Genomic DNA, 27,374 nt, shown 5'->3' with positions numbered 1-27,374 from the left:
GAATTACAAATTAATGTTAGCCTATGCAAAAAGTCGGCTGTAGGCAATAATAAGCGAATCATTTACTGTTGCCAATAAAATGGACTGCCATTATCATTAGGCACATAATATGTATAATAATGTAATTAGTCTAATATTATATAGGTATACTAATAAGAAAAATAAGATTATTGATACTATGAATACACGCGATTTCAAATTGGCGTTAACAAAGTAAATCATGTTGGTACCTATAATATAATATATACGTCCGGTGACTATTCATTTTATTATTAAACCTGCCTTTGTTATTTAATTATTTGCCATTGAAATATTAATATTATATATTTAAGTCATATTTAGAACTCATTGACATGGTAGAGTAGCAGACAATTCTATAAAGAATGTAACGTACGTCATATGATTACAAATGCATGCAAACGAATTACAAATAATTTAACACAATTGAATCGTTTTAAATATTTTAGATTGGTACTTAATATGTTTTTATTGTGTAGAAAACACTGTATTTTATTAGATTTTCTAAGTAATTATTTTCATTTAAAGTATTTTTTGATGGACACATTTTCTACTAACATATGAATATTGATTGATTGTTCACCACAATGCTCATTTTATATAATGTTTTCAATGAACACACCATCAGATTATTTTACTGTTGTATTTTCCTATAGCTATATTATATTGTGACTTTTCAATGCAAATTTTTACTATTTTGGATTTCCATAAATTCATTCCATTTTTACTAGATGATCAACAGTCACAGCTGTTTTTTGATTTAGCCAAAATGCTTTTATTCAATTCATCGATTGATTGGTATATTTTAAAAATTTTTTCCAAAAAGGCATAACTCTAAAATGTGTGTTATCCTCTAAAACGTTTTTATCATAAAAGATGTTTTCCTAATATTAAATCACTATTTCTTAATGACTTTATTGATATTCGTATTTACAAATATTTTTTGAAATAATGACAGGTTAAATTTTATAAAAAAAACAATAAGAATATAATTATAATTGTGTGTTTATTGATTAAACGTATTATTTGTTATACAAGATTAAAACAATCTGATATATGAGTCACTAAATTTTTAAAAGTCTTTGTAAATAGAACCATATTAAACTTAATTTTACTAGGTTTTATGTAACCTTTTGAAATACACCGTAAAAAATCACAGCTGTTTTAAGATTTGGTCTAAAATCTTTAATATTATAAATGAAATAATGTGTAAAGTGATACGTTAAATAAATGAAAAAAAATATTTTTGTAAAAAAATAATATCTATATATACAAAAGAAAGTCGGGTTAGTTCACCATTTATAACTCGAGAACGGCTGGACTGATTTTTACGATCTTTGCATTGTTGGATTTGTCTCAGCCCCGAATAGCAGAATAACCATTAAAACTTCGAAAAATTTTACGGGAAAAAAAATTATGAAGAAAATTATTTTTCTCATACATTTTGACATTTTGAACAATGAACGCGCAATCGAAAATAAAAGAAAATCACAAAAAAAATAAATCCATATACAACGATACATGACAGAAAGAATAAACAAGAAACAAACAAACAAATGAAAGGCGTTGTGTGCATTATCTATCATTTGACAGTTGATTCAGTTCAGCCTCAGATAATCCCGAAAGACTTTGTTGTATACTCCGGCGAATTTTGGAGGAAGTTGTCCTGCCTGAATCTTTTTTACTTCTTCGACAGCGTCCAAAAATAAAGCCAAGGATAAAATTACATGATCTCATTGCTAGTATTGCTCATTATTTACCTACCAATTTCAAAAACCATCATTCGAACTTCATTCGACAATCGATCTACGTGAATAATCGAGCCGATTACCAGCTAGGTGCGCAAATAGCTATTTCAATCGTGATTTTCAAACGGTAAGTTGCCTTCGAAGATGTTCACTTTGTGAGGTTATCAAATTTGTGATTGTGTGTGCATCGATAACTGCTTCAATATGTAATTTTGAATTATGTGATTAATTTTCCAGTGTTTATCATTTGATGATTTGTCAAAATGCTGACAACTATTTGCTGCAATTTCGTCGATTGCTTAAAATCGAGACGGAGCGCCTCACTTTCATTCGGTTGAACTAAGCCAAACTGTGATCGGAGGAGTATATTCATTTACGCGATGCAATCAGCACCGTAGGAGATGCAGCTAATGTTGGTCGATTGATTATTCTATCGGCGATGTACATTAGCAGCCCACGTCATATGCATGAATATGCGCAAGATGCAATGACATATGTTCGTCATTACGGTCGTCCAGATCTATTCATCACCTTTACATGAAATCCGAAATGAATAGAAATTGTTCAACTGCTACTCCCCGGACAAGCATCAATTGATCGGCACGACATCACCGCACGTGTGTTTAAACAAAAAATCCTGTCGCTGATGAACTACATTGTTAATCATCGCGTCTTTGGAGATACTCGATGCTGGATGTATTCGATTGAATGACAAAAACGAAGCTTGCCGCATGCACACATTCTTATTTGGTGAGTCGAAAGAATTCGACCAGACCAAAAAGATGACATCATATGTGCCGAGATTCCTGATCCAGAAACCGATCCAGACCTGCATGATGTTGTAATTACTTACATGATTCATGGACAGTGTGGCGCCATCAACCCCCAATCACCGTGCATGGTCGACGGCAAGTGTTCCAAGTGTTACCCATGAAGTTTAACGGCGGAGACTATCACTGCCAATGATGGTTATCCACTGTATCGGCGTCAATCACCCAATGATAACGGTATAACTATCACAACGAAAGTGAAAGGAAACGATATCGTGGTCGACAACACTTGGATTGTTCCGTATTTGCCACTTCTTTCCAAAACATTCAAGGCGCATTGCAACGTGGAGTATTACAATTCAGTAAAGTCCATCAAATACATCTGCAAATATGTCACCAAAGGCAGCGATATTGTAGTTTTTGGCGTTCAAACTACCAATACCAACGATAAAATCACGCACTATCAAGTTGGTCGATATGTGAGCTGCAATGAATCAATTTGGCGTATTCTCTCATTCCCCATTCATGAACTTCATTCCACTGCTGTACATTTGGCGGTGCATCTGGAGAATGGTCAACAAGTTTATTTCAACGCATCGAATGTTGCTGAACGTGCTGAAATATCTCCAGCGCCAACATTGACCAGTTTTTCTTCAATTTGCCAAAGCGATCCGTTTGCACAAACGTTGTTCTACTCTAAGATGCCACGTTATTACACTTGGAACGCTTCATCGAAGAAATTTCAACGTCGGAAGCAAGGCAATGCGGTTCCTGATCATCCGGATGTGCATTTTACTTATGCTCTTGGTCGCATTTACACAGTTCATCCGAAGAATGGCGAATGATTCTACTTGCGATTGTTGCTGGTAAATGTTCGTGGGCCGACATCATTTGAATCACTTCGAACTGTCAATGGTGTAGTGTGCCCAACATTTTGTGCTGCATGTCAAAAACTCAATTTGCTTGAAAATGATACTCATTGGGACATGACAATCGCTAAAGCATTTGTTTCTGCATCTCCAAGTCAGATACGCACATTATTTGCTATCATTATTTCGACATGCTTCCCATCAAATCCACCTGAGCTGTGGAACAAGTACAAGGATGACATGTCAGAAGACATTTTACATCGAATTTGTGTCAGTTCAGAGAATCCCGATCTCGAAGTGAATGAGGAAATACATAACCAGGCTTTGCTTTTGATCGAAGACATGTGTTATCTCATGTGCGGCAGTTTGTTAGTCAAGTTAGGAATGCCAACGCCTGATCGTGGAATGAATGACGCTTTTAATCGAGAATTGGAACGTGAATGTGAATATGATCAAGATGCATTGAACTTATCGGTTCGATCGAATGTACCAATGTTGAACCCCAAACAGAAGGAAGTGTACGATACGTTAATGAAGGCAATTGATGATGGAAATGGTGGTTTATTTTTCCTCGATGCGCCTGGTGGAACTGGGAAGACATTTCTCATGACATTGATTTTGGCCACTGTTCGTGCGAGATCCGAAATTTCTGTAGCAGTTGCTTCTTTTGGGATAGCGGCCACGTTGTTAGAAGGATGCCGAACGGCTCATTCAGCGTTGAAATTGCTGTTAAACCTCAGCAATGGCCAAAGTTTTGGTAGCAAGTAAAATCATCACCTGGAATGAATGCACAATGGCGCACAAATGCGCATTGGAAGCACTCAATCGAACTTTGAAAGATCTGCGCAATTACTTAAGATGTTTTGGTGGCGCAATGATTCTACTATCTGGCAATTTCTGCCAAACACTACCAGTCATTCCATTCCAAGATCAACCGCTTGCCTCAAATCATAGACTCTGTGGCGCTATGTGAAGAAACTTCGGCTGACGACGAACATGCGAGTTGCATTGCTAAACGATCCATCTGCCGACGATTTCTCTAAGCAATTGATGACTATCGGTAACTGCCGTATTCCTGTCGACGAATCGAACGAATTGATTTCGTTTCCGCCGAATTTTTGAAATTTCGTCTCAGCGAAGGACGACCTCATCTACAAAGTGTTCCCGAACGTCATTGCTAACCACAAAAATCACAACTGGTTGAGTGAACGAGCAATTTTTGCGGCAAAGAACAAAGATGTGGATCACTTAAACTCCACAATTCAAAATCAAATCGTTGGTCCAATGCATTCCTTCAAATCTATCGACTGTATAATAAACGAAGAAGAAGCAACCAACTATCCAACTGAATTTTTAAACTTATTGGATCTGCCTGGCTTGCCACCGCACAATTGACAACTGAAGATTAACTTGGTAGTTATCATGCTTCGAAATCTGAACCAACCAAAACTATGTAATCTATTTCATTTTGATTTGATTTTTGCACATTTATTGAACTTAATTCATTTTGAGTATTTTAATTCAGCTAATAAGTTAACACAAGATTATTGATTCTGAGGTGGTACGAAGTTCGCCGGGTTAGCTAGTTTTTTTATAAAAATGAATTCTAGCATAAGTTTAAATAAAATTTTCTTATAAAATGATATATTTTCCGATAAAATGGTGTTTTATAATTATTATTAATTAATCCGATATTCGAAAAAATAATGAAAACTTTACAGAAAATGTCAATATTGAACGACAACTTTATATAAATTGCCAACACATCGTTTAGGGCACCAACGACATAAAAGATAGGCACATATTTTGGAGATAGGTACCTATATTGTGTTAAAATATTTAGAAAAACGAATTTAAAAGATTGATTCTCACACTTTTCAATTTTTGGAATATTTTTTTATTTTTACCTGATACTATTTTATTGTCGCAAACAAACATTATATTACATTGATAATTATATAAAGAATTAATACATTATATAGAAAAATAATATTATTAATAATGACAGAATGAAACAAAATATGTGACAAAAGGTGTAAGATTAAACAATATAAGTACATAAACATAAACCAATAATATAATAATATATACAACTATTGATGTACAAAGTTTTTTTATTTGAATATAAAATAAATAACAAAAGTAATAATAGAATATTTAAACTTACCAAAATATGATAGAAAATAGACAAATTAAATTATATTCCTAATTAAATTCAAAAGAGTAGACATGTTTATTTGTTTAATATGACATGTTTCGAATGTATTTTTTTTAAATTATTAGAAAAATAAACCGCTAAAGTTGTTTTTATTTTTTTGTGAAATTTAAAGACAGAATCAAAATTTTAGATGAGGTTTAAGGCAGTAGATGTGTATAATATGTAAAAGATAGAGCATTTTTATGTTTTCCTATCTAATTTGCTGAATCAAATTTCAGTTTCTCATAAACGCCAGTTGTTAAGCAAATAAACAGCGGATGTCATATTGAGTTTCAGTTTTTCTATAAAACATAGTGACATGGCCAAACTCAAATTTCAGAAACTAGTTTAGTTTGTTTGCTAGACTTAATAAAAATACTCTTACTTTAAATTAATAAAACGATATTCGTATTTCATAGTCTGTTTTTTTAATATATTGAGTCTATCGTAGTAATTACTGTTTGATTTTACAAAAAAAAACGTATAAGTAAATAATTGTTTAAAAAATACTACTTTACACTCGAGCCACGAAAGTATTGATACATATACATACAAAAATCAAATCAACAATCAAAAGATTCTGAGGTCCTCTATAAAAAAAAGTTTTCTTTAACATCATTGATCATTGTACCTATTAAATTCTTATGAATAAGTACTGCTATGTATTTCCAAAAGCCGTATCAAAATTTCACGTGCCAAAAAGTAATGGTGTACTATTAATATATATACGAGTATTTATGAAAAGCACTTGGTAATAAATACCTTAGTTAAAATGCAGTTAAACGCCAAAAGTTTAATTTTCATTTATTGTTTTTTCTTCACACTAAATGACCAGCGAGTGTTTGTTACGACTGATTTTATTGGCGTTCAAATTTTATAGCTGCGATTAACTCGTGTGTAAGTAAATGGTGTACTTTATTGCTTCGGTTGGTTATACAAAAAATATTTGATATTTATATTTTATTACAAACGTTATGTTATAATTTATAATACTACACATATTCATACGTACCTACGCAAAAAAGCTGACGTCATTTACGTCTCATTTAAACGAAAAAGGTTACAAGTAAACCCTTTTGATGTTACGTGTATGTTATGTCAGAATAACAATGTATGTCAACATGTGTTACTTCTTTATTTCACGTAACATTAATTAATATCTAGTGTTACTTTTTTGCTTGGTAATTAATTGAAAAACGCTTAATGTGGTTTAGCGTTATGTACAGTTGGAATACTGTTTGAATGTATAATAGATAACATTGAAAAACATTTTCTTTTCTTGTAGTGTTATACAAAATACTAACGGCTTATTGGGATACTAGCCCCAATCTAGATTTTATAGTTACTTCTTTACTTAAACTGGCAATATAGCTCATTCAAGCCCATGGTCGACTGCACAACCGTCCACCAGGATCTCCATTCCGAGTTCTCACTCCAGTCGGTTATACTCAGAATCTCTGCGTCCCTCTTAATGTTATCCACCGATCTTATCCGGGGGCGACTCAGGGACCGAGTGACTATAGGGGTTCCTTTATAAACTTTATGGAGAGCATTAAATCCATGGCATATAATTAAATGATCAACCCATCTGAGTCTTCGCGCCTTCATGACATTGACCATGTTGGGCTTAAATTATTCGCAAAACTCACCTTTGGTTTTCTTTAAACGGTATTTTCGAATATTTGGATAACCTTCTCTTGTTTCTTCATTGAGCTCAAAATTTCACACCATTATTATTTATAACTACGTTTATACTAGAACCTCTGTTTATACTGTGTTCTTAATATTAGAATGGCTTTTTGTAATATATTTTACATTCTCCTTGAGGTTTTATTTAAGCCATAAACCACCGAAATCGATCGATAGTATTTTTTGGAGAATTTTGTTTAGTTTACGGAATTATAAATGTTGCTACTCTTTGAAAGTCGGTAGACTATTAATAGATCTTTGCTATTTATTGAAATTTAAATTTTTCTTTTCTTTTTATGCCTAGAAAATCATTTTGGTATCGCACGTTACAGATTTTTAGTTGACATATTTAATATAAGTGCTATTTTTAATAAAAATACTAATATCAGCTTCTCCTACTTTATTGAATCATGTTTAATTATTAGACCACAGGATAAATACAGTTTGACACAGGGTAATACTTCCTTCGATCTACGGCCACGTTCTACATCAACCCCCTTATGAGACTTGCATAGCACATATCACTGTTTTGGCACCGCTGTAGACTAAGGAAGGTCGGCTATGGCTACTGAATCCGTGAAATTTTAACAGTTTTTCGTGTCACACTTTCAGCGATATCCAAAACACATGTCCAGGCCACACAAAGCGCCTCTTCTTGATTCGATCCATCATCAATGATTGATATGTCAGATCACAAATTAGAGTAATATTCGGCAGAAATATTGATTTTTAATGGTCAAAATTTAGTAGCTTTGCGCGTTGGTAAGATTCCATGCCTTACAGTCATAAAAGAATGTAAGTAGAACACACGCGTAGATTAACGGAACTTGGTCCTCATATAATGCAAAGTTGGCTTTAACGTGATTCTATGTTCGCCGAAGACAAACCCTACCATAATTATTCAGATTATCAGTCAATGAAAAATAGTGCTGTCGATAGCAACCGTACCTACATCGAAATATTTAAGCTTGGTAACTGGCTCGACTGGCACACCGGAAACTCGCAAAGCAATGCTGGCCTTAATTCATTCAATCATTGTACATGGATTTGGTTTTCACCGCATTCAGACGAAGACCGACACGATTTGAGTTCGGGGTGAGTCTATTCATGGTAACCTCTAACCATTTAATCGTCGAGTCAAAAATTTCTGCGTTGTCTTCTTACTCTAAATCACAGTTTTTATTCGCATGAGTTGGTTGCACTACCATAAGATGATAAGTATATCTCACTGTCGACGTTAGCATATTTGGTATATGAAAACGGCTAAATGCTAAAATTAATTTATCAAATTGTCGTAAAACCATTTAACTTACCAAAAACATGTTAATTTTTTTTTATGTAAAATTTAACGATCTTTATTTCACATTAAAATAAAATTTCTTTGGGGATAACGGTTAACGAAATATTATCTACAAATTTACGCGACAAAACGAAGTCAGAATTAGTCAAAAAACCCCTTTTTTCCGACAATACCAGGTCATGCTAAGTTTATATGGCTGGTAACCAGACTATATATAATGCTAGCTATCCAATCAATATTTAAAATAAATAAAATGTTAGCATATTTTTAGGAATGTTCTTACTCTTTAGGTTTCCTAGATGTAGTGATATATGTACTGGCTTAACGGTATCAATTTAGGCGTTCTATTAATTCGTCAAGAGTGCAGGTGTAATCAAAAATATATTGAGACCGTGGTAACATAATATATTCATCGAAAAGATTCTGCTGCTAATTATAGTTATGACACTTTATCGGCCAACGATAGAGCTAAATTTGATGATATTTTCTACTGTAAAAATGTTATAAATATCGACTGTAATAATATATTATTGTTATTCTGTACCATAGGAAAAAAACATAGTAATATCCAGCAATCCGGTTAAGAGTGAAAGAAGGTGTCAATTTATTGATTAAATTTTTATATCGATTACTGTCATATATTTATATCGATCTGAAGAGTATCCACACTGAATAGAGAAAGCCTACGCCAAAAATTCTGATTCCTGAAGATGATAGGGATATATTTATGCATTTTTGTTGTCAAACGATATCACTAAATTATGAATGTTATATCGAATAATAATATAAATATGTGATAAAATCGTTAGAAAAATCATTTGAGCTTAAAGCTTCAATATATGTTTAAGGCATTAAATTTAAATTGAAATATTGGTGTGCATGATAAATTTATTATTATTGCTATTTTGTTTATTTAACATATTTTATAGTTTAATGGTTTACTTGACTAAGAAATAAATTAAAGAGATATGAAGCAATATTAATGTTGATGATAATAGAACCAGTGGAACTATAACTCTGATGTTATACTGAGATAAACAACGATCACATATTCGCACAGAAAATTAATATTTTGTGCATGCAAGCAGGTACGTTACCGATATTTTCGCATGCTTTGCATATTTATAGCTCTACTACTGATAATAATAATATAGTGCCACGTATACTCTAAATTATTATTTTCTGATACAGGAAGAAATTTTGTTTAAACAAAATCTGATGTGTCATATATAAAACGTTAGACGTGTGATAGGAAATTCTTATTTTTGCCATCCACCAAAAACAAAGACGAAGAAATTGCGAAAAATTCGAAGAATTTTATCGTAAATTCTATATACTGTCATGATAGCTTCGATGGCAGGCTGGGAAAACATTATTTTATTTTATATATCACGCTCCTTCAGTTTTCATAAAAATGTGTATCAAAGGCGCTCACTCCTACAAACAAATAAATAACTTTATAACAGTTCTGTAACCACTCGAATCAAAAACGATCGAACCGAAATATTCCCTCGGCTCCTTTGTAACAGAATTTGTGAAGTGGATTTTATATGAGCGTGTTTAGTGTAGAGTGGGTACCAACATATACACGCAGACACAAAACTAATGGTTATGAAAAAAGGTCATGACTTCTTCAAGACCAAATTGTAACGTAGAAATAGTTCATTTATAAATAAATGTCGCGGGTTATCGAACTTTATCACCCCGTTTGTGACTATTTTGGGTTACCTTTCGTCATCAATCAGGTGTCAATAAAATATATAGAACCACATATCTACTATTTCAATCACACAATATTTAAAGAAATATTTTTTATACGAAATGTAGAAATAGTAGTAAATATAGAATATGATATGTATAATAGAATATGTACCTACTGAATATGAGAGATCAAGCTGGCTTAGTTTTTATTAATTCTGGTTAGTACTGAACTTTAATGATTAACTATACTATATTTACTACCAAATAAGATGCTATTTTAAAATATAATCTTTGCTGATTAAGTATGTCGAGTGTGAATTGCAATCTCGGACAGAATTATAAATTCCAGAATTATACATATAAAAACAAGTGAAATATGAGATAACAAATAATAAAAATGGAGACCATATTTTCTTGGTAAAAACAGTGAACATTATTAAGTTTTTTCCTGTGTGTGGAAGGACCTTTTTTGTAATAGATTCTGAGCAGTCGATTGAAAATATTCCGTTCAAATCAGATTTGCGAACTTTTTTTAGCTTTTCCAATCCGCCAATTTAAATATATCTTTCGGAATCAGATTTTTATATTTCAATATTATTTTCTCATATAAAACAGTCGTTTTCTTAACATATATATTTTTAGTTATTTTTTAATCGAGATCCCTAGTATGGATATTGGGCGAAGTGAATATTTGCTCAACTCAAGTTCATTCATTGGATCCAAATACGCACCAATTAAAAAATACTAAGTATATATTAATTTACCAGTGCGGGATTTAAATTCGTGACCCAAGGTTTCAGAAATTGACACTCGTACTCGGGGGGCAATTAGATGCTAATTTTAAGGGAAGATTGTAGTTTTACTTTGTAGACATAGAAAGAAGAGTTAATTATAATTATTTTTTTAGGTATGTATTATATATTTGGATAGTTCAATTTAACCGTGTTGTCCTAATTTAATTAGTATATTGTATTACTTGAAAACAATGGCTTAGTTTTTGGAAAATTCATTTAATAAATTATGAACACTGTTTTGAGGTAATAAAAACAAATTGATCGGATTTTAAGACATTGTCGTGCTTTAATTATTTTTAAAAGCAACGAAAAATAATTTTAATACAACCTTTTAAATTAGATAGGTACTTTTTTGTTATTTGTAAATCGTGACCTGGGCTAGTAAAGAGTTTTATAACAGAATCAGAAATTTTACTAAACACCGCTTTGAAAAAGTAGAAATATGAGGAATATGTCCATTATATTTTTTAAAAGATACCATGCCCACTTTAAAAAATGATTTTTCATTAAATATTCAGCATTATTCATTTACGAAACTTAGATTTTTGTACCGTTGTTTGGTTAATAAGATGTTGTGTTGATGTTTTTAATATAATATAAGAAAATATTTTCTAATGATTTATTTTGCAGATACAAAATCATTAATTTATGATTTTTTTTCTTTTTGAAATAATTCTAACCATTTTTCCAAATAAAATGCCCCGATATCATGTTCAATTCAAATATTAAATGTATGATTACCTTTACTGGTTCCTCAATGATAATTACGAGTAACTCCATTACCAACATCGCTAAACTGAATTATGAAACACAATTAGTGGTAATATCGTAGAGAAAAGAAATAATAATATTTATTTAAAATTATTATCATTTTATAGGACAAATACAATATTTAATATTGATGCTTCAAAAATTCGTATCATAATATTATTGTTTTATAATTCGATACCTCTGAATCTAATATTATTTTCGTATCTAGTTTATTGGAAAAACATGAGTTTTGATTTTATTTATTTTTACACTCAATATTTTATTTATCTAGCAATATAACATACTTAGATAAATAATACAACAATATAAGTTGCTGTAATGAAAAAAATACTCCTACATCCATATTATTGCAATAAAGTCGAACCAAAAATGATTAAACTTCCGGGCTCCAATTCATATAGGTATTTATTTATTTTCATAAGGAATACATACGGCTTATAATATTTTGTATGAAAAAATACGAACATTCGAAACTTACATACTTTATATTGTTTTAGTTTTTTGCTTTAATTTTGAGTATATACTTAAGCTTAAAACTTATATGGAGAAGCTTAAAGACTATACTTAAAATAAAATATAATGATAGTTTGACCACATAAACTTATTAGCAACGAAATTATTATTATATTCAATCTTGAATGATTTTTAAGAACCGATATGATTTTTTTCCTATTAAACATACATAATTTAAAAATAATTTAAAAAAACATACTTGAAAAAGCGTAGAAAAAGTGAGACACTGGAAAAGTCAGTCGCTCGGAAGTTCGGAATATTTTCAAAACCATATTATTATGTATTAGATTTAATTCCCAAGAGTCATATGGATGTCGATAAGGACTAGAGTAGTGAGCAGGATAGTGGAAAGATGCGAGATTTGTGTTTAACTTGGCCTACTAGAATTTTTTTCAATGTTTTATGATGTATTTTAAATACACTGAATTATTAAATTTATACACCAAACATAATAGTTCCACAAACATTAAATCATTCACAAAAATATATATATTAATCTTAATGTCACCAAATAGGTTGGCCACAGGATAGACATCGTCATAAAACACCACACCCTTTCTGCTATCTTGAAAACCACAGAGTTACGAGTGACGTAGGTGAGAAAATGAAAATTCATATTTGCAAGTACGAAAATCAACCAACGAATAAGTAAAAATAAATGTTTTAAAAGAAAAAAAACGGATTGAAATGAATTGTATTGACAGCACATGCAGACAAAAACGTATGGGAGAAACTTAATCATTTTTATTATCATAGAGACAGAATCCGTACATTTATTTATAAATAAAAAACTTTATTGAGTTCATGGAGTACTCGATTTATTACTTACACATGTGAGAAATAAATGTCTAATAATTATATTTACATAATGTATTTTCGAATATATTTTAACATATCCTATATTTCAATAGTATTATATAATCATGGAAAAGCTAACAGCTATATGTGTTGAAGTTGTTTAACTTACTAGCTTTTCTATGCCACACAATAATCTGTATATTTTCTGATAAATGTTTTTGAAGACGACAAATATTACTCTTCAGTACGTACACTTTTCCGGATATAACATCACTCAGCGTACATTTTTCACAGAACGACCTTCTTTATATGTTGTTCTTTGAAATGATGTTATTTAAGTAGACTCTTATTTAAAAAAAAAATGAATAGAAAATAAAAAAATGTAAGATATAATAATATGTACCTACTTATTATTTTATAACGAGAAAAATTACATTCCTTTATAAATTTGAGTCGATGAAACGAAATACAATGTTAACTGCTTCCACGCAAAACAAATTGACTATGGATACATCATTTTAAATACGATAATCTCAGATAATAAAATACAATTTAATACAATACAGTAAAGTGAAGACATCGAAGAAAATCCATTTATCCATACAAAGCGAAAAAAGGTTACCAAGTCTAATTATTAAATTAGCTGCATGTCATTTATTTACACAATACTGTACATAATATGTATTATATAGATGCGTTATCTTGCAAGATAGTCTATAATAATAGTCAAGTTGTGATACTAAATGGCGAGGTCCAATATTAGCGCCCGTTATTGTGTAACTTCAAATGCAATATGGTAACTAGTAAATGAAGATTTTCGATTGCACATTTCGTTCATATTAATTAATGTATTACCATTCTTTATGTAAAATAATCATTATTTTCTACAAATAATTTACAATATTACATTCAAAGTATAAGCGATAGCTAGCACTATGATTTCACAGTTTTGTGCCGCGCTCGGAATATAGTGGATCTTGGTACCATTAGTCTCTGCTGTGTATCTTCCAATCTAATGTTGACCAACATAAATATTGGATTGTTTATATGATGTTCACGTCATTTGAGTATCCATCGTGGTCTTTACATATAGAACTCGTTGGGATTTTTATGAGGTATTTATTCTATTATCTACCCAAGTATGAAAGAAAATAAATATTAAAATATATGCATATTAGGACGTGTCTTGAGGCAATACAAAGTAAGTGAGATCGAGCATATTTGATAAATCAAAGTAACAATATAGCAAGCGTATTTATGTGTAACTCTAAGTAGTTTGTAATACCGTTCAGTGGTAAAATGTATTACTAAGAAGAGGGAAAAAAGCATAAAAGGACAAATGAATGAACATTAATTTACAAAAATTCTGTTTTTCAAACTATTACATTACATGTTAGTCCGATTAAATGTCGATTAAATGGGACACTTCAACTTAGAAATACGTGAAAGCAACATCAGATAAAATTTGAAAAAAGAGAGGTATATATATGGAAGAATGTTGTATACATTTCAGAGTTACTAGATGGTGATGATGCAGGGGAACTTGAAACTACAAAGTGAAGACCCAGTATTTTTTGGTGACTAGAACATAATAAGTAGGTACATAATAATATATCTTATAATTGAGTATATTCTGTGTAAGCATGAGATTTCGCCATCACTGAATAATTTAAGATGGAAAATCTGCTAGCAAGATTATGACAAGTGTATTTTGGGATAAGAAGAGACCTTTTTCACGGAGTTCATACCTTACGCGATAAACATAATATGAAAGAGAACAGAATAACTAGGTAAGGTACTAACAATAGTAGTTTTATCAAGGGAAGAAATCGTGGAAATGTTACATCAAGCATGCTGCTCTTTTAAGAATCGGCAGGTGCGCATGTTGATAAAGGCGCAAGCTGCGATCTGAAGATGTTGATGATATGAACTGTTTGAAGATTTGAAAAAATATCTTAAAGGACTCGCTTTTCAAGTGATACAATTTCGATAAGGTGGCAAGGGGTTTAATGTTGTAAATGGAATAGTTGATAAAGTGCATCTTACTTATATACTAACTCTATACGAAGATAATAAAAAAATGATATGATCTGTCATCGCTTTTACGTTTCAATAATAATGAACGCCACTCAAGTGAATGTTTTAAAATGATAATGTAGATAGACTTGTATAATATAACTGAATCATATTTATATTTGATTTGATTAACTCTTTTCCATTTAAAAACAAAATTTTCTTAAAGTAATTATAAATCACAAATTACGGAACATACCTTCTTGACATTTGATCGTTTGAAGAATAGACATGCTGGCGGATATCGAATGTTGTCAATAGTATATCTATAAATATATCTCTTTTATTTTGTTAACTGTCAATTCATGGTGGAACTGCATTGTATTGTTGTTTTTATTTAATAAAACGCAATTTTTTATAGTACTTATTCCACTTTAATTAATATATTAGGACCGGTTTCGTCCGCCTCAGTGGGACATTTTCAACTGAATACATTTTTTTAAAACAATATTTATCAAACAAAATTCAAAGCGATAGAAATAATATAACAATAGGTACATAATAATTATCCGTCCAATAATACCTTCCCAATAACAGACTAATTTAAAACTAATGAGGTTGGACATTAATATTTCAAACTACGTCAGGGGCATTAAACAAATTATTTAAAATATTAACAAACCACAAAATATGAAACAATCTACACTTACAATAACATTAATATCAACAAATAATTATGATTAGTCAAAATTTACAATAAAAATTTAATAAAAAATAAAATAAGACAATATTATCAATTGAAGTGAGATGGAATAAAAAACAAATACAACCAAAATATGAGTCAAAATTAAATTAAAATTAAAATAATAAATAATGTACAATATATAAAGTTATGTTATGACAATCCCAAATATTAAAAAGGGTATAATAATGGAGAAGATACAAAATATAATTGATCATTTAACAAATAAGAATTGGGCAAAAATTTATACCTATTAATTTCTAGGATTTCCTGTTTATCCAATTTTATAGATTTCTCATTCAAATGCAGGATTTTAAATTTTTTACTGATATTAAAAGAGTGATTATTTAAACTTAAATGATTTCCAAAAGCTGAAGATTCATTACCATTTTTGGCACAGGCTAAATGTTCTTTGATCCTAGTATTAAAAGAACGTCCCGTTTGTCCAACATATTTGGCATCACAAGAGTCACAACTTAATAGATAAATTCCACTTTGGTTAAGTTTATCTAATCTATCTTTAGTATTCACCAGTATTGAATTTAAATTTTGTGTGTTATAAAATGTTACATTGAAAAGTTTTTTATCTATTTTTCTTGAAATATTCTCAGACACTCTCCCTAAGAAACATAATTTAACCCAGCGTTTTTTAACACTGGCTTCATCTATCACTTAGCCATTTTGTTAAATGATCAATTATATTTTGTGTCTTCTCCATTATTATACCCTATTTAATATTTGGGATTGTCATAACATAACTTTATATATTGTACATTATTTATTATTTTAATTTTTATTTAATTTTGACTCATATTTTGGTTGTATTTGTTTTTTATTCGATCTCACTTCAATTGATAATATTGTTTTATTTTATTTTTTATTAAATTTTTATTGTAAATTTTGACTAATCATAATTATCTGTTGATATTAATGTTATTGTAAGTGTAGATTGTTTCATATTTTGTGGTTTGTTAATATTTTAAATAATTTGTTTAATGCCCCTGACGTAGTTTGAAATATTAATGTCCAACCTCATTAGTTTTAAATTAGTCTGTTATTGGGAAGGTATTATTGGACGGATAATTATTATGTACCTATTGTTATATTATTTCTATCGCTTTGAATTTTGTTTGATAAATATTGTATTAAAAAAATGTATTCAGTTGAAAATGTCCCACTGAGGTAGACGAAACCGGTCCTAATATATTAATTAAAATGGAATAAGTACTATTAAAATTGCGTTTTATTAAATAAATACAACAATATAAATATATCATTTACCTTAAGTACTTATATTCCAGCTTTAGTGTATACACGTTCATTGATTATTCGTTGGTACCTAGTATAAGTAAAAAGTTTATTAATTAAATGCTCTTGTTTGACAAGTCACTAGAAAAAGTTTTGCACACATTAAAATTGAGCATATGTTTATAATAAGATGCGGTATAATAATAATAAACAAAAAAATATCATATAGATTTGTTAGACATACTACGCTAAAATTTTTGGAGTGTAATACGAGGAATAAGAAGAATGGATAAAGTATTGAAAAAAATTTGAATTTGATAGAGAGAATCTAATAATAATCTACTTGAGACATGCGAATTTCATGTATGCTGTGAGTTCTGTCCAGTATCAAAACTGTGCAGTAGTCTATCACACTATCATTTTTCAACTTGAACAAACGTATTATATTTGGCTGAGAATATTGAGGCGTCACATATAAAACAACAACAATATTTGTCTTTTACAATACTTAATTTACCTCATTTGTCAAGAAAAAAATAGGTTTTGGCCTAACTCTGGGCACAAATTTTATTCAACATCGAACTGTGTGATGGTAAGGAGAAACTATACCTCAACTTAAAGCGCGATGATTCACAACTTCTCTTTCTTCGACTCCTGCGGCAGTCTGTGACTGTTATAATACTAATCAAGTAATATAATTAGATCATGCAAGCTTTTTCATTGTTATTTTAAAACGACTTTCACGTACTGGACATGCCTAATCTAAATCAAATATTTTGAAACGAATACGATTTTGGAATTTATCACATAAGTAAAGTGCTAATTATCAATTATCTTAAAAATTATTTCTTATAATGACATACAGAATAGCAATACATATATATTTCTAGTAAAGCACTGTCGATTAAACCATAAGAAATATTGTTAAATACAAAAATGATTGATGATAAAAGTTTGATTAATGCTTTGACACATTATTAGATTTTTTCCTACTACTTAACAAACTAAATGCGTATTATGTATTATATCTACGCATGTATTTGATGAAGTTGGTCATGAAATAAGAAAAATAACTTTTGATATAGAAAAACTTATCACAATGTGTATAAAGCATCGGGCGGAGCCAATTATTATCCATAAAGTATAATGATAATATGTCAATCAACTAACTAGTAGTGTATTTACTAGAATAATAAAATATGATGAAACAAAATAAATAACAGATGAAAGAATATTGATTTTGCGTATTTTAAAAGGAAAAACAAAGGAAAAAGATAACTAATAATTACAAGATAAAAAGAACTTTTTATATACAACGTTTTTAAATTTTCTGTTGAATCATATAAACTTAACTTGACTAGGTTAAAAGATCAAAAAAATTTGTACTTGATAGAAATACTGAATAATGAAATGTCATTTCATATTAATTTCCATAGTAACGCATGTATATATTATTTAATAATTCAGTTGCTAGGACCCCCTAGCAACCAATAATGGTATCGAAATAACTTTTCATACAAAACAGAATTAACTAAAAATGAATTCAATTCTACTTAAAGATGGCTAAAAGTGCATTGGCACCGTGTTCTGATATATTCTAAAAATATCAAATGTCTAGCTAGTCGGGAAGTTAGTTAAAAATCGATTGCAAGATTTGTACCGGACAAACAACCACTAGACAAATAAGAATATGACCTAAGAAAAACGTTGTAAAATAGATTTTTTTATCGTTTAGTTTTCATGATTAGTCATAAAAAATCGTTCTCGAAATCAACAAAACCACTGATATTAATTAGTGGGTACGTATTTTGTAACACATCAATTAATAATAAATTCTAAATAATGAACATTTTATATGCTTTTCTTGCAACCTGGTTTTGATTTTTGGTACCTTCGAATTCTATATTGTTATATTTTAATTTTAATGGGGATATTGGTATAATATTTTGAATTATCTTCACTTATATAACAAAAATATGGACATATAAATCAGTAGAGAAGTTTTAGGTAGGTATTATAACATTGTTGTCATCAAACATCCTAAAATTCCTAAGTAATAAATATATCAGAATCAGAAAAATCCAGAACTCTACTAAGGCCGGTTCTAATTTACAAATAAGATGGTTGGATCAACACCAACTTTACTGCTGGTAATGAGTCTGAAACCAGATTTTTGATATTTGAGAGAAAGATACTGAGAGCGATATTTGTCACAAACAGAAGATCTACGAGAAATATTTAGAACCTACGGTAATCCAAAGTATCAAAATCTCCAATCTAAAATGCGTGGTCTTGTTTTTATTTCATGTGAAGCTGTCTTGGTGGAGGAGTTGGAAGACACAAAATGGGGTCATTGGATGGCGTGGGTCACGTTCAGTCACGCTCAGTGTCCTGGTTAGGAGAAGGATTTTGTGAGAGTAATCCAAATTGGGAAGGATGGCTTCAGGAGATTAGGGGTCACATTGGGATATTACACCAAATATTATGATATGTGAGTATTTGTGTGTGTGAAATATGCAACTGACAAATAATATTCGTGACAAATATATTACATTACATATTAATAGATTATTTAAACATCTAATAGAAGTATTATGTAACTCAACCCTGCGTAAATTATATATTTATAATAGATAGATATATACATACAGTCTGAAGATGTGAAAAGATGCGTCGCCAAAATTGATTCTTATAGAGTAGTATACAAATTTTAAATTTAGTCGATGATAGTATTAATTTTCTGAATAAAATAATGTTTTAACTCAGTTAGTGGAGTGGCGCGGCTTGGAGCAGTTGGTCATTCGATATAATTAACGTGTTATTTAAATGTGGTAATTAAACTGTAATTAAAACTTCAGCAGTGATTGTGTTAGAATGGTTTCGTTATACTAAAATAAAATATAAGTACTTAATTGGTTTGAAACCGAGTTATTTTTGTTAATTCTACTTTAATTGAGTCATTTACGTTGACAATTGTTTCGGGCTATAAACTCGTCTTCGGAACGGTTTTAGTCGATCGTTCCGTAGATGAGTTTATTGTCAGAATACGCTGTCAATGTAAATAACATGAAAGAAGAATTAACAAAAACAACTTTGCTTCAAAACCGTCATAATAATGTTCTACCACAGTTAAATCAATAAAATGGAAGTAGGTACTTGACAGAGATGATATTATTTAGTAAAAACAACAAGTTTTATCAAACGAGTTGAATGTAATTGTTTATGCGTAAATATGGAGAAAGCTTAGTAAAATATTATCACGGCGCGTTTCTTTCTAATTTTATCCCAAAAATAATAAATTAAGTATATCTCAATAATATATTCTAATCTGTGTTGGTATCAATATCCGCTCTCAGAAAAAACACATCTTCTCGTTACGGAATATATAAGAAAGATTATCATATATATATTATTTTATTACATAATATGTATCCAAATGATTATATCGGAAAAGTTTATTTTTATGGCACTGAAGCTTAAAGCTCTAAGATAAAATTATTATATGGTAAATACTTAGAAAATGTTTGTCTTTTTTAACCATATGCATAATTTAAATGTATGAGTAAATTACATATCCGCTTTAAATCACATGATTATATTTGAAATTTGTTTATACGAGCCTTAAGCCATAATGGTAAAAAGATGCTGAAAATCTGATGTGATCAAACAGAGCGATTGGAAGGGATATCTTAAAAAAGTGTCAATATAATCGGCAAACCCTCTTCACACGTGTCCGAAACAAGCCATCTGACAATCATCGGGAGGAAGGATATTTGACCTCAGCTATTTGTAAACGTTAGCAAAGGACATGGGACTTTAAGGAGGATAGGAATTTGAATCATGCTGCGGTAAATGGCTCGTTTTCCTACGAAAACAATTTTAAACAGATCGTACTCAGATATGTGTGTATGAGGTTTACAGACTTAAACATCCACATACGTGCATGTCGCCAAAGTAAAGAGAGAGTGAGTCAACATATCCTTTAGAAAGCAGACGGATTTTAAAATTGATGTAACGGCACGTACGACCAATATAATATTATATTAATTTAATTAAACTTCACAAGATTTAAAAATATAGTAATTAGTGAGTTATTGAATATACATACTTTGGAATAACAGTAAAGTACGCTGGCCTGAATACAATGGATACGGGCTTGAGTACCATGCAGTAACAATATTTTTCTAACAGGTGACTATATTTCTGGGTTACAGATAAATTGTACGTATAAAATTTTGCCGTAGCATATTTTACTGTGAGCTATCTTACCAGAAAGAGATGGCCGTGTAGCATTGAGATTTAAAAAATAACGTGCTGTACATGAAGCACTGCAGACAGTACTATTCCAATTTTATTAGATTCAAAAGAACAATAATTTGATAGAAACGACTTGATACTTTAAGTGTTTTATTTAGACATGAATTTGATCTCAATACTGTATTGCCATATATTTCCGATTTAATAGCTCAAGATGGACTTTGATGCAGTCAACTGCATACGTCAAAATTTGTACCCGAACCCAAAAACCAACGGTCAATAGCAAATTATATTAATATCTGCTTTGCGGTGGGTGGGTTAGATTTGACTTTAATTATTTTTACGCCAACGCAAACTTCGTCATTGTGATTATTTTGACAAATTATTGATGTAAATTAAATGCTTGATTGTGTTCCGTACGTTGAAAATTCATTTTTGAATGTTTACATGAACAAGTTTACAATTACATATAGGTATTCTAAAATTATTATATCTATAGCTCTGCTTTATAACCTTACAAAATTCAATCCGACAAGTTAAATAAATTAGTCACCTAAATCGTGTAATTAATCAACGTTAGAACTTTCCTTTGGAAATACGTGAAGTTAAAGGCCAATGCTCATAATCGACAAACGGTAAGATACAGAGAATATTCGAACAGTTATCGAATAAATAAAGAAACAATTTTAATGTTCTTTAATACGATGGAAAACTTTGCCAAAAAATGGCAACACGCCAAAGGAAGGCGTTTGTCTGAAATTATGTTTCATACAACATTTTGTAACCCTTTAGTTTGAAAAAAATGAATATATATTTTTTTGGATTTTAATAAAATAATAAATCCGATACAAAAAATAAGTAGAAGAGTGAAGAAATTATTTAAAAATTTGAAGTTTCATGAAGTTTGAATTGGAAGTTTCAGCTTTCTGTGATTTATTTCAAAACCGATTATCTCAGCTGTAACCAAACTGACTTAAGCACTTTTACCCCGAAACCACAAAATTATTTATCAAGTTACCTGGTATATAAAATAAGTAGGTATTAATTATTAAACATACGTGTGGTTGAAAATAATTTTTATATTTCGGAATATAATATGAGTTTATAATATAGTATTATTATAATTAATATAATGTAAATGACCATAGAATTCTGTATTTTTTATAAACGTATTCGGTTACACAGAAGCAAATAAATTACATAAGATAATTGATGGGTATAATTTTTGGAAGTCAAACTTTTTATTCGGCGAACGGGGATTCGGGGATAGGCGAACCTCACAAGTGTGTAACGTATAAACTTGAACAAAAAACGAACAACTCGTCGTTTTTCGATGACACACGTAACACGCTCTTATGCCAGTAAAATACTTTTTATTTAATTATTCCAAATATTGTTTAGATTATTGTTTTTTCTGACTAGTGAAATCAGTCGCAAAATATTCGAAAGCAAGTATGTAAATGAAGCTTTTAAATATAAGCAAACTTCTAAAAGTAGATGAGAGGTTTTCCGAGAATGCATATAAAAAAAAAATGTTTCACCTCTGTCGTGTATGATTTCTCCAAATCTACGCAACATTTACAAACAATACTATATAAAATTTACAAAAAAAAAACACTTGATATTGTATTATTTTGGCGGTATATAATAAATAATATTTGTAATATTGAAATAGTTAAAATTTGTCGTAATTAAACATGGCAGTCGTAGTATAGTGGTAATGCACAGGGCGCGGGACCCAAGATAGGTAGGTTTGATTCCTGCCGGGTGTCTTACTTTATCGAAAAAGATTTGTCTATTGGCCATATTTTCTCATAAGTGTTTTCAGAATTATGCATGTTCAATAATTAGAATAGTACATTCTTAAATCTTGTGAATTATTCGCCGAATAAAAGAAATAGTCAATGACATTATTAATGGACAACGCACTCAATACAGTAGCTAGCAAGTAAATTCGCGCATAGCGATATTTGCACATGTATTGGTAGACGTCACGCAATTTCCATAATGCGATATCACGCATCGGGAATTTATAATTAAACCAATTGAAAAAAAAACATTAAAACCTAACAAACATTGAGCTCATTTAGCATTTTATTAATTTAATAATAAAAAATAATTTAATTTAATAGGTGTGGTTACTCGGAATTATTTGAAAAAAAACATGTTTAAGCTTCTTTGTAAAATATAAAAAATAAATTGGAAAATTCCAAAAGGTAATGCAACGAGATTAGCTAAAATATCCATAAATACACACTTTTAAGAGAACGGTTAACCATGAATTTAATAAAGGCTTCAAGCACGTATTTGTGAAAACGTGTTTGCGGTTTTTATAAAAGAACCTCCCCATTTTCTCACTAATCAAAAATAAAATATTTTGTAGTTCATTTATTCCGGCGAAGGCTGTATGCTATTCACGTTTTGTTGCCTTATTATGACAAAAATATGATTTCTTTAGGGTGTGGGTGCTCAACTGCCCAACATTTATTTGATCCCGGAAACGATTTTGCTTTGTGATTTTTCAAACATTTTATATTTAGGTATTTCTTTATTTTAAATACTTCACAATAAATCAACTGTTGTTACCAAGCCTTGACCAATTACTACCCACAATTTTATTTTGGCCTTCTATGACTCTTGATCATCTAGATTTGCAAAGATTAATGAGAAAAATAAGGGACTATTATTTTTTACGCTGAAAATTATTATACGTACGAAAAATTTATGAATTTGGGTGCTATAAATGTAAGTATGGAGTCGAAAAATAATTCTTTTGTATCTAAATTACTACACATCACTCAATTTATTTTAATATAGATTGAGACAAATTACGTAAAGGACTTATTTTTAATAGATTGTGAAAGTAATTACGGTAGAATAATATTTTGTTACTGAGTAAAAATATAATAATATAAATGGTATATTTTTAAAACCACTAATGTGTTCTAAAATACGGTATTTAGCTGATATATCGTGTAGAAAAAATGATATTATAAATCTAAATAATTGATATATACAATAAAAAAACGATCATCGATATGATACTGTAAATCAAAACTATTGAAAAAATATTTCACACATTTTATTCGCCCAATTTTTGACGTTTCCGAATTTTTGTAGATTTTTATTGCATGTTTTTAATATCAATATAATTATTTTTTTTTCCGACTATGTCCAATCCTAATAGGATCATATGGGCCTTCACAGAGTAGAGGTGTGTATTGAATTTACTTTAGTAACTTCTATCTTGATACGGTTTACTATTAAACCCGCTGATGGGTGAGTAGTTAATTAATCAGATCCGTGCTAATAAACCTATAATATTCTATATTTATCTTCGGGTTGCATTTAGGGAAATTCACGGATTCGGAAGAACATAATATGAAATCAGTGCAGATGTAGGTTTAAATAATAACGAACTAATAGTAATTACTATTTATATAAGAATACATATTGGGTCAATCTAAAATGGTCGAATAAGCTTTATCCAATAATTAGTACTTTAATAAACAGGATATCAATAATATGGCTCAAGTATCGCAATGTATTTTCTAATTTACATATACAATTTAGAATAACGGTTTAGTCAATTATAAAACGACATACAATTGACATAACTGGATCTCTACTTATGTTTTTACCATATCCGTTATTAAATATCGGCGATGAGTTCGACAATTTTATAGATATTGATATAGTACTGAGTTCAAACCAGTCTCTGAGGTCCAGGGTCTAGCCTAGCCCTGGACATACTTCCTCTACCAAGGCCTCATTTACCGGAGATTTTTCTTTAAATGATAATGTGTAGAAGTTAATATTATTTCTTGGGATGCCGACAATGTGAACAAAGTAAGCTGTTTTGATTTTATTTCTCTGGTTTGGTCTTTTTTAACCTCAATCTTATCATATTATTTATCATAATCTTATTATATTTTATCCTCGTAACTGTGGGTGTCTACCCCATCTACTCCATATAATAGGACTGAAAAGACAGCAACTAACCATTCACATTCTTAGTCACAGCTTTAGGTCGTGGCTACAAAGTATTGAAAACGGCTCAATTTGTGCTAGTTGTGCTTCAAATCTCCAACCCATCATCAGAGCCCCTATGCGCACTAATTATTTTTTTAAAGTTACATTATCTAGAAAAGTTGAGCGACGATATCGATTTTGTATACTTAAATTAGGAGACTGTTCATTAGAAAAGTTTTTTTAAGAATATTGTATATTATATAAGGTGCTGGCCTTTCATCTGGAGGGTCCGAGTCCGATTCTCAGTGAGGTCACAAATTTATTTATGTAATTAAGGCTGAGTGTTTGTAATTATTTCTCTTATATTACTGATAACGCTACTGTTTCACTATACTACCTACTGCCATAGGGTCTTATGTCCTGTTGTGTTAAATATTATATTTTATTTTGATTATAAAGTAGGTAGATAGAATATAAGGAAAAATGAGAAATGGAACATTCTTATTTAAATCAGTTTCTATTTAGTTATTATTTACTATTTATTCTATTTACGTATTGTCTCCACGTTATTATGAATTAAGTTGTAAAATAGTGCAGGTAATTAAGATGGAATAAATGATATTGTTAATTTAATATTAATAAATTAATCACACTTTATCCAGCTAATTTTTATTTATATTTTTGAAGGACATATTTGCTACGGTTATTGGTAGTTTACACGTTTGATTAATGTTTTGCTAAAAGTAATTATAAAACTGGTTATTTGAAGATGTCCAATAGTAAACAACGCAAAATATCTGATTTATTAATGTAACATATTAATTACTATATAATTATTATTTAAAAAAAAGTTTATATGGTTTAAATAGATACCTATGTATTTTATTACCACGTTTTTATTAGCTCGTATTCTTGTTTGTCCGGAACAGATTTTTTCTTGTGTGTCCGGTATAATTTTTTTCTTGTTTGTCCAAGATTTGTATTGGACGATTGAAATTTTTTAACTAACTACCCGACTAGCTAGACATTTGAAACTTATAGAATATATCAGAACACGACGACAATACATTCTTTTAATACTTTTAGCCATTTTTAAGCAGATTGAATTGAATTCATTTTCAGTTAATTCTGTTTTGTATGGAAAGTTATTATTGTTGGTTGCTAAGGGTTCCTAGCAACTAAATTATTAATACATACGTGCGTTACTATGGAAATCAATATGAAATGTCGACATGATATTTCCGTATTCTCTATTTATTCAGTATTTCTATCAAGTACAATAAAAAGTTTTTATTAACACATAGAATTGTCAAGTTTATATGATTCAACAGAAAATTTAAAGACGTGGTATATAAAAAGTTCTTTTTATCTTATAATTTTATTATTTATCATTTTTTGGTCATAATTCCTGGTACTTGGTAGCAGATTATATGGCTCCTCTCTAATAACAGATGGTTTTATTGAAACAGTAGTATTGGGTATATTTTTAGTTTTCGCAAATGATATTTATGATATTCTTATTAATATATTATTTCGTAGTTTGTAGATCATCCACCTCAAAAGCCATGAGTAAATAGTACGATTTCATTGTTAGAAACAATGCAGTTTATTTTTTTCTCAGTATATATTTTATCCAATACAGGTGTCCAATGAGTCAGGAGAAAAGCTAATAAGCATTTCTTGTAAACAAAACCACGAGGGAACGACTAAGACAGTTGGGAGTGATATAAAAAATATTATAGTAATCACGGTTTTAATATTCAAACGTTAAATATAATATAATAATATAAAATATAATAATATTTAGCTTAATACTTTGGACGCGGAAGACGCACACGGTGCGTAATGACCAGGCGGCCGATCGATGTAATTAACGTGCATTTTAAAGGGGGCAATTAAAATCTCATTATCTATTCAGCAGCGAAAGCGTTAAGGTTTAATGTTTGTATTTATTTTATCAGATTGTATCTAAAG

The 27,374-nt window shown here is 30.0% G+C and overlaps 1 protein-coding gene across 1 annotated transcript in view; it reads right to left on the bottom strand.

The window, feature by feature from the left end:
• The window catches only part of LOC147072116 (metabotropic glycine receptor), a 457,878-nt gene that overhangs the window by 369,659 nt on the left and 60,845 nt on the right, over nt 1-27,374 (bottom strand). The gene's annotated exons all lie outside the window — the stretch shown is intronic.

The sequence above is a fragment of the Rhyacophila brunnea genome, unplaced genomic scaffold (assembly GCF_057557595.1).
Source record: "Rhyacophila brunnea isolate RB1 unplaced genomic scaffold, BYU_Rbru_1.0 scaffold_2, whole genome shotgun sequence".
Lineage (NCBI taxonomy): Eukaryota > Metazoa > Arthropoda > Insecta > Trichoptera > Rhyacophilidae > Rhyacophila > Rhyacophila brunnea.
This window is presented reverse-complemented; position numbering and strand designations above follow the sequence as displayed.